The sequence below is a fragment of the Aethina tumida genome, chromosome 3 (genome assembly GCF_024364675.1).
Source record: "Aethina tumida isolate Nest 87 chromosome 3, icAetTumi1.1, whole genome shotgun sequence".
In the NCBI taxonomy this organism is placed as follows: domain Eukaryota; kingdom Metazoa; phylum Arthropoda; class Insecta; order Coleoptera; family Nitidulidae; genus Aethina; species Aethina tumida.
In genome coordinates, this window is record NC_065437.1 from 16,378,787 (window position 1) to 16,390,274 (window position 11,488).

Here is an 11,488-nt window from a genome sequence, read left to right on the forward strand (position 1 = left end):
AATCGTTAAAATTGGAAACTCAATTTAAGATGAAAATTAAATATTGGAGAATTACACAAACCGTACGGTTAAATTACATATCAAAATGACAATACTTTTTCTTCTGTTTGAATTTTGAGGACCATCACCAATACCACAATCACATGCAATATAAAAAGATCACCAACCTCTAAATCTAATGCACACCCAACTAAGAACAAACCAAGACTGATGGATGCCCGGCAGCTTATCTTCATTTATATGAATCAACCCCGTGTTGGGCATCTTCTCCACCTCCACGAAAACAATTCGCTGGTCCACGTGGGGAGATTTTACGGCGTCATCTTAACACGCGCTCACCATTGCCTAGTCTCATCCACACATCCACACTCGTTTTTGTGCGCAAGAACTTTGACGATAATAGATTTACGATCGCAAATCTTACGCAACTTGTGCCCCATTGTGTCCATCATTTTTTTTCTTAATGTTAGCGATAAATAAAATAATGGCGGAGTTTTGAAAAGTTTTTCACAAGGCACGACATGGAAATGTCAACTTATTTCGTCGACAAAATTGTGGAAGGTTTTTCGATCGCATTGTCGTGGGATATATGGATTAACATATTCGGTGCCTTTGCGACTGTGGGAACCGATGGGAAACGTTTTATGCTACTTATATAATTTATGATGTGACGAAAACGGGAAGATCGTTGTAAATTGTTCATAAAGTCATTGTTGTTAAATAGCCATCAACACATCCAACCAATTAAATCTTAAAATTAGCATATCATTCATTTAAAGAATAACACAACATGTTAGTGTTGGTTGATGCATAAACTTCGGTAAAATTTCGCATACTGCAAATCATTTTAATAAAATCTTTGTTTTTAAATAAGCAACATCAAGAATAAATTTGTAAAGTTTTTCTGTAATAATCTTTTAATAAAATCTATATTGTTAAATAACCATCAACAAGAATAGAATAGAAGTTTTTCTTTAATTTAAATTATACCCAAGCATCATGAAGTTGTGTAAGTCATCCTAATTATCTTAAACTTCACAATAATATACAACTGAATATATATATATATATATATATATATATATATATATATATTAATTCACAACTATTGAAAATGACATCCAATGTATAATTAACATTATTGTTAAGTGACTATGAATATATCCCTCTAATTAGCTCTTAAACAAATATTATGAAGTTTTTCTTTAGTTTAAAGAAAAACAAAACATTAAGGTGTCTTAATTATCTTAAACTTCAAAACAATATAAAAAAATCATATTTTAAAATTGCAAAATATGGAAAATAATATTCAATGTATAATTAATTACTTGATTTTAATTTTTAATAAAATTATAAAACTGTTAAATAGTTAAATATCATCAAACCGATTTAATTAACATTTAAATCAACATAAAGTTTTTCTTTCATTTAAAAAGTAACAAAAAACATATAGTTATGTAAAGCATTTTAATTATCTTAAACATTTTCATCTCATAAAATTAAAATTGCTGAACATATTCAAAATATTGGAGAAGATTGTTAAAAATAAAATCATTTTTGTTAAATAATCATCAACATATAATTAGCTTTTAATGTGAAGTTTTCCTTTTATTTAAAGTATAATAAAACATCAAAGAGTTGTACAATAGATTTTAATTAATCTTAAGTTGATACTTTAGATTAATTAAGATGCATTTATTGATACTGATGAACAAATATAAATTTAATATTTAAAATAATATTGACAAATTTTTGAAATTATTTTCGTGAAGATCCAATTTTAAATAAAATCCAACACATTTATCCATTTATTTTTGAGAAATAATGCTTATGAAGTTTTCCTTTCATTTAAAGTACACTTCGAATTTGTGCAAAAAGTAATTAATTCATTCATTATCTTACTTCAGAAACACTTAAGTTGAAGAAACTTTAAGAACTTTTAAAAAAGATAAATATGTTAAGCACCTCCATCCAATTGGATTGAATAGACTTGACTTGACAAAACATTGAAAATTTTCTGTACAAAAAGAGTAACAAAACATCATACAGTTGTGTAAAGCTTCTTAACCTAATAATCTTAAACTTCTGAATAATTTAAAATTTCATAAAAGATTTATTTATTATCCGTTTTTATACAATTGACAAAAAATACATTAACAAGCCTTTAAAAACATGTCCCAAACCATACATATTTGTACGTAATTGCTATATTTCAATGTGACTTATAAAATAAAATAAATAATTAATTTCTTTAAAAAATGTTGACCCATTATCGAAGGTCAACAATCAAACGTCCAAGAACAGACAATGAAAATGTGAGAGCGCTTTGCTGAATGAAATAAGTCCGATTCCAAAACCAATTTTCCCAGACGCCTTTTTTCAACTCAGCTGGTCATTGTTTACTGGTACCATCTCGGTAGTACCAAGTTGAAGAGACAAGGTCGTCGACGAATGCGGATCGCCGTTGCGACACACACCGGCCAGAAATCATTAATAACCATTTACGGCCGCACACATAGTCGCAATGACATAATGGTTCTTACCGCATCGCCGGGATTTTGTGTGCACACCAGTGTGGCCATTCAGCAAACCGTACCCCTCTGAACTTGATATTTTTGTGAGACACGTTCGGCACCTTTGGACTCGGCACGGTTCGGTTTCTGAATCGGAACGGAACTGCTTGGACCCACATGTTTATAATACATTAGCAGCGAAGTAAACAAGATTTTGTCTGTTTCTTATAGCGTTACACAAACTTGAATATATGGAACTCGATGCGAATCTTCAACATTGTTGTTGATATATAATTTAACGAATTGTTTGAATTGTTCTTAATAAAAACTATGTTTTAAGAAAGTAAAAACCATAAAACATTCGTTAATTTATACATAAATTATCTATTATACGTTACTAAAGATTAATTTACTTCAATCATAAAATGGTATATAAAGATTGAAATTATATTTTTATTCTTGAGTAAAATTTAAGTACATTATAATAATTATTGTTTATTACTAACAATATTAATTAAAAGTAAAGTAAAACACAATAATATTACTATGTACAGTCGGCTGCAGAATGACATTACCACTTTCCAAACAAAATCCTTTGCGACCCTCTCTCGTTAAGCCTCGCCCAGAACCCTAAAAAAATGTAGGCCGTAAAACCCAGATATACGTAACAAAGGGTTAATTGCGGATCAAAAAATTTACTCCTGTCGATTATATAATAAGTATTTCATATTTTTGGAAACACTTCTTGAGAAAATTAGAGATTGACTAAATTAAAGAAACTTAGTTTTTGTAAATTATTATCACAGTTAGTCATAAATTAAATATAATAGCCCTATTTATAAAAACTAATAAAAATGTATAAAATTAGAAAAAAAATTCTTTATTTTTCTCTCATCTGTTTGAACTAAAATTAATCCTATTGACATAAACTAAGATATTTATGATTTTATTAATATATAGCAGAGGTGGCCAACCTGAGGCTCTTTGAAGGAAAATTTGTGGCTCTCGATAAATGTACCCCTTTTCCCTTTTCATTCCAGAATTATCAAGAGAAGTAAAATAAATGGTCAATTTTTAATATTTAAATTCAATACACATATTTTGTACTTTTCAATAAGTATAATTTTTGTGAACAAATTTTTTTAATACATTGGGGTGGAGCTGGCCACCCCTGATATACAACATTACTTTTCCGTTAAACTATTTGAAAATATCAGTGTAATATATTATGTAACTTGTATAAAATATGTTGTGTATTTCGCTTGTTTGAGAATTCATTAACTAAATGCTTTTTAGTATTTATTATAGATGTGTTAAAAAATAGTCATACTTTTTAGTTGTAAGCAATTGGGATAATAAATTATTATGTGATCATTGGTCACGATTTCACTCTAAGCATATATCGTGTATTAATTAAAAACCGCTTATTCAGTGAACGACTAAAGATCTACACAAATGTATCATAGTCTAGAATTTTCTTTAACACGAGCTTCATCACAAATCAGAGCAATTACAATACTATATATATATATATATATATATATATATATATATATATATATATATATATATATACATACATACATATATATATATATATATATATATATATATATATATATATATATATATATATATATATATATATATATATATATTGTAATTGCTCTTCATTGTCAAATTGCTAAATTGTAGTAAAAGTCTGTTAGTGTAACGATATATACTACTTTGATTATAATAAACAATCAATTTTTTTAGTAAAAATTTATTTATTTAATTTTAAGCAGTAAAATAACATTTATTTAATAAAATTTTTAGTTTTCAGCAGCTAACTGTAAAAAATATCTAAAACTTTAAGGTAATTAAGGTACCTTAATATTAGGATTAAAACTAAGTCTTACATGATATTTAATTTAATAATAAAACTATCTTAGACCTAAATAACACAACAAATGTAAAATTAAATATTTATTATAAGTTTGTACACAAATGTAGTATTCGGAATATTTATATTACAAATACATCAAACAAAGTGCAAATACTGTTAAATTATTGGACAAATATGATAGTTAAGACTGCCAGAAGTTAAATTTGGATGTTCGATCAGTTTCGAGATACACGTATATGAACAAAATTTAATTGTTTCTTGTTTTTCAAAATATTCTCCATGAAGACTGACACAATTTTTTTTATGTGAACCAATTTTCAAAGCACTTTGCCATCTTATCCCAACATAGTACTTTCAAAACAAGTGTTTAAAAACTTACTAAATTAAGGACTATACGGAGAATATTCCATCAGCAAAAAATAAAATATTATAAATATTATAATTGTATCGTTATGTATTCCATTTCCACTATAATAAAAGTAAATTATTTCAAGTTATAAAATGTCAGTTATTTCAAGTTATTAAAAAAGTCAAATAATTATATTTAATTATATTGTATGGTTCAAATTAATTTAAAGTTTTCGTTTAATATTTAAATTAAATACAACATTTATTTTTAATCAACATACTTTTTTAATATTAACATTTGTAATCAGTTCAATTAGACAAATTTAATAATTCAGTAAATAATTTGAAGTTCTTCAAATATAAAAGAAAATTTCTCTTTTGGTTTTCATTAATCTGAACTAAATTGTTATTATGATTATTATTGAACGAGTCGTGCTGTGTAATTAATAAAATCTATACCAAATTTATTCTAAAAAGTACCAATGTTTAAGATTTATCAGTAATTTTATAATTGAATATTATTTTCCACACTTTAGATATAAAATAAATGTTTGTCCTTTTTTATAGTCCTAAAACCGAATAATATGATATCTGCAATAATGTTCCTACTATATAATTATTTTTAATAGTTATATTAAATATACATTTGTATTAAATAATTTAGAATTTAATGAACAATTTGTACGGTGAACAATATTAATATTAACAAAACGAGTAGTTAATTAACACATTTGTGTTTGAAATCAAAATCATAGTATTTCTCTCAGAATTATTTTATTGTATAAGTTTATTTTAATAATTATATAATATATTTTTACAATTAAATTAACCATAAATAAATATTGATTGTTTATTACATTATTATCATTGTTTATTTTATAATTGTAGTTATATTATTAATTTCATAATTATATTGAAACAAAAATGTACTATATTCACACCGACTTCAAAATTTTATTCTAATAATGCAAGATCGTCAATTAATGCCGACCGCAAATCTTATTAAAAACGCTTTGCAGGTAAATATAAAATTGGAAAAAACTAATACTAAAAACGGCATGCGTATCCACGGCAGTCGCGTTTCGATTCGGAAACCGAACATGATGAACGAAAACGAGCACTCCAAAATCGTCTTAGACCTGAGAAACCCGGTTTGCTGAATGGCCACACTGGTGCACACACACACACACACACACACAAGTGCCACCCGCATCACGATATTTGATCCCGACCTGGGTGAAAGCAATCCCGATGTTACGACGGCACGGCATTTTTCCAATATTGGATGGATTCATGAATATGCAGTGTCATTTAACACCGGAGAAGTCGGGCCATCTAGGAGACATTGTTAATCTGATATGTGCTACTTACACGTGATTAAAATCAATTATGTTTATTTATTACACGCTGACACGCAAATCCATAGTCATGATGCGCTCGTTTATGTTCCTGATATTCTTTTTTAAGGATTAGCATTTCCGTCATTTCTTTTATGGGTTTCAGTTGCTGTTCATACGCATCAAATTGGGAAACCTGAATAAATGTCAAATATTGTTTACAAAATAGGTAATTTTTTTATCACTTTATGTAAGAACCACACAAAAAATACAACATGTATTTTATTTTGCACGCACATGTACTATTAAATTTATCTCAGCAGCATTTCTTAATTAGTATTTCCGACAATGCTAACAGAAATTACTTACAAAATACCTGTAATGGATTTGGACATCTTCATACCAGCGAATATGTCTTTTCAGTCTCTTATTTAATAATATTAATTACTTGTTTCCCAATCCTGGATAACAACTGTTCCGTATGTGTTAAAAACAAATTACCACTTAACAGTGCCTCAACTGAATTAGACTTTAGATAATATAGTTTATAAATGCAAACAATCCAATACAATATTGTTGTATTGTGCAATAAAAACATAAAATAATTAATGTCCACTATAAATTTTAACTTGTTACTATAACGGATTCAAAATAATGGTTCTTTATTTCCAATTTCATGCTCATTAAAAATCATCAATTTGTACATAGTGCCAAAGCATAAATAAAGATTCTTGTAAACCTCTATTGACAAGCCATATAGCACAAATTATTACGTGATTCGACAATTCTGTAAACAAATGCAAACAATAATACAAATTGCAAATTATGCAAGTAACCGAGAAAGAGACGAAAAAGGACGTCAATTTCACGTTCAACGGAAAAAGTGTAATTGTTAAATCGTGCGCCGTTACTTTAAAATGTTAAACCTAATTGATTAATAGTTTTGTAGACTGATTAGTTGTACGTTCATCTTGACCAACAAACAGCATAATTATCCTTTGAATATTGACATTTTGCACCAGTATGCTCACAATAACATGTTCCTATGATGGGTAATTAATATTGAATTAACATGATGCGAGTATTTAAGAATTACACATTTCACAATTTATAATTCACAGATAAATAACTCAAATTAAAAATTAACTGACCTAATTATGTTTATTATGCGAATTACGATTTGTTCTTTATAAGAAAGTTACATTGTGATCAGTTTTATTACTACATTTAATTTGTTGGCGACGTTTAAAATGTAAATTAATATAACTATAAAATTTATGGTATAAATTCAAACGTATTATTTTATGCAATAACTATAAACTATTGTGAAAATTTATGCATTTTAAATACTATATGTAATCATATTCAATAATGAATAGTTTTATTTTAATCGAAATAATCAAAAATAAATATGTATATTTTCATGAGATGATAAGTGTTGCAAAATATTTTACTTAACCATTTTGCCATTAAAAAGTTTCATTGGCAGTATTCATATTTAATTTCACAGAATATTAACAGGGATGTATAAAAATTATATTGTAAATAATAATAGATAATAAAGTTTATTTGATAATTAACCAGAAATTATGTCAAAGAAATATTAATAAATATATACTAATGGGGTTGTTTCAACATCTTATTATAAAACCGTGTTACTTGACTGGCAAATTTATTATTTTATAAAGTGGTCAATTATTATTTATTTTCACACACAAAATTTAATTAAGAGAAACTTAACTTAATTTTAATAACACTATTTTATTGTTGCACATCAATTATAAATAAAAATTGATGTTTCATCAGGAGGATTTTATTAAAAGAAAAACACAATAATTAACAGTAAAGGTACAAATTAAATTCATTTTTTCATATAACGTGCCATGACATTTCTTGGAAATGTCTTTTTTAATAGTTAAAGCTGAAATTAAATGTAAAATCAATAATTAATTATATAGGATGGCATAACTATATTTTTTATTACATTGAAACTAATATATGTAAACCTGCAAGGACTTTCCTGTCCTTTATTAAACATTAATTATTTTTAGTTAGAAAAATTGAAATGGCGTAATTTTTAAAAGGGAACAGTTTTCATCAAGTTGGCTTTATATTTCATGTCCTTAGCTTAAAATTAGATAAATTTAAAAACAACAATAAACTTTACATTGCATATGTATAGACTAAACATTATATTGACATTAACGCATAAAATTTTAGAGTGTTTAAAATTTTATATTTATATACCTTCCTTTATTACCCACACTAAACCGAAAAGTCATAAAATATTACATACTATTTTGATATTAATTTATGACAGAAAAAATTATACAAGGTTGTACTTGTAAAATTCAAGAAAATGGTACTATAAATCTAATTAATGAAGTAATTAGTTTTCCAAAAGTTGCAAATAACGTATATGTCAAATATTCTGTTTCGTCCATGTCGTAAGCATTTTTTTATTTAACAGATGTCTTCATTACTTTATTAAATCCTCTATTTTCTCCCCATAAAAATGTATGCCTCTTAAAATAAAATTTTAACACACATATGCGAAGGCATTTCTTCATACCTGTTATGCAATTAACTATACTACACCAGAATAGTTACTACAGAATATCTACATAACTATCCATATTACTTCTCCGTTTTATGATGATTAAAGATTTTCATAAAATAAATCTTAATAGATATAATAGCATAGGAAGGAAAATAATTTTTACCAGGACATGTGAGAAAATGCAGTTTCGTTACTCCGTAAAAAAATGACACGGTTGACGTTTCAGAGGTCTCGACTTCGTCTTTGTCTTTCTGCATGTAACGTTGTGTAAATTGGATTATATTATTTTTTAGCTGAAAAATTACAACAATTGATGAAACCACTTGCGGTGTCGTCCTTGGGCCAGTACTCCGATAAAATCGTCGTTATTTATTGTGCACCGTGCCAGATAGTATTGTTTTCATTGTCTCCCGTTACTGGGAAAATGCCCCCAAGATGCCTTAATTGTATTCAATTCATTCGGTTTTGTGTAATTAATACGGGGCTTTAATTCGGATTGTCTTGGCGGAGTTGCACAATGAGATCTTGACGTGTGACGAAATCCGACGAAATTTCAGTTCATTATTATGATTTTCGGTAATTCGCCACGTTGTCACCGTCGAATATTTTCCCTGTACCCTGTACATTCAAACGGTGCTGTGGCAATGAAACGGATTCACGTAACATTTGTGCAATTTTCTTCTCTAACACAGGATCTTAACCGATAGTAATTTTCAATTCGTCGTGAAGATGCTATATTGGAAAACAAAGTCTTGGGCAATATTAGCAATTTGTCGCATGGAGATACAATCTGGCTCACATATTCCCAGCCGGTACGATTTATCCGCAAAGATATTATCACGATCTAGAAAATTTAGGAATATCAAGTATCCTTGTTTGGTTCTAGTCCTCTGTAATCTGCATGCATGACTATTGAATTTCCATTTCGTTAACGCCTGACTTATTGCCAGCCACTTTGCCTTATTGTTCCTGCTAATACATAACAGTCATTTAATGAAGTGAAATGGGTGCGCTGCTAGGGTCACAGCTACAACCAAACCAAACAACAAAGGATAAATTAGGATGGTACGTAATCCTTCATGAATTGTTTTAATGCCTCCAAATTAAAGTTTAATGTAATAAACGCAGACTTCGTGGTAACGTATTTCTTAATATGTAAATTGATACATCTTGCCTATTACTGGAACACATACGGCGACAATCTAATAACGGCCTTCGCGGAATATTATAACTAATTAAAAATCAACAAATCGTCTTCAACTATTATATTACAAGTTGTTAAACAATATTAATCAATGTTTGCACATTTATTATACATAATGATTTTAAAATGTATTATAATTATATATAAAATCTTGGCCGAACATTTTGCAACACAATCATTACCGTAGAAGTAATTTACGTCGAGGGATCGCACTTCTATCTCACGTTAAATAGATGTCTTAGTGAGTCACAGCATTAGGCTCATCGTTTAATCGACGCGAATTCGTGAACAAATTATGAAATGTTGTTGTTCACTGAAAACACTAAAAATAATTAATCCTTGACAGGGAATCGTTCATGACATCCAACTATCATCAATCCAATTAATTTCCTCAGTTTATTGTACAATATAAAGTTATTTTATGTGATATTAATTCAGACATAAACAATTCGACGTGTTTAATAAAGTCGTAATAAATTATTAAGTAATTTATATTTTTTATATAAAAATCGCCACATAATAAATATGTGCGTGATTAAATGCATGAGAAAGAATGCGCGCATTGTTTACTTACTTTATCTTTGTATTTATCTAAATAAGATTTGTGCAATGGGAAATATAATTGATTAATGTGTGCAATAATTTAATGAAAAGCGTATGAAAAAGACGCTCCGGGTGGTTTTTGAAAATTTCACACAGGTATAAGTTGATTTTAATGGACGGTGTAAGATTGTTATTACTTAAAATGTAATTGTTGGTAATACTCTCGACCTTCTCGTTAAATACGAAGAGACAAAAGACAAATTAGATTCACGGTGTCGCCCTATTTAATTAGATGTAATCTTAGATGTGTTATTATACGGATATTATTGTTTTTTTATTCCAAAATTACAACGGCAATTCGAATAAAATTAAAAAATGTGATTGTTCATTATGTTATAATTGAGATCAGTTGTCTTGATAATGGCAACATAATTGAAAAAAATTTATATTAAAAACTAAAAAATTAGTTCGATAAAATTGTAACAGTCGAAACACTGTTATTTTATCCTTGTTTCCAATGTGGACACCATTTTTTATAAAAAAAAAATGTAATTACTAAAAAAACCTAAGTAAACTGACATTGATAAAAAATTTTATATTACTTGGTCAATTATAGAAGATAATTTTGAATTAAGTAAATTATTTACTACTAAACAAAAAAACACTTATTCACATAATTTATTCAAATTTTATAATTTTGTCATTGACAGCAATTTGACACAGAAATTAAATTCAAAAAAATTATTTATTATTATTCCATAATAAAAAATGAAAGTTTTTATGAATATTTCTTAATTATTTTTATTTTCTAACTCGAAAAAATTGTTCATTATTATTTCATATTAAAAAATGAAATTTTTTATGAATATTTTGGTGCAATTAAAGTAAATAAATAGGGCACCGTATATTATACACTGCTCTATGAAATTGAAGCACCATCTATAATTTTGTAAATAAAATTTTCTATTTAAGCAAACTTTGAAACACCTACGTATATGTAAGTATGTAAACGTTTTTAAAAGATGTTTAGTTTTTTTATTTGAAAAATACCGATTTTTTGTAAATTAGAACTATACATTCCTGGACAAAAGTTTG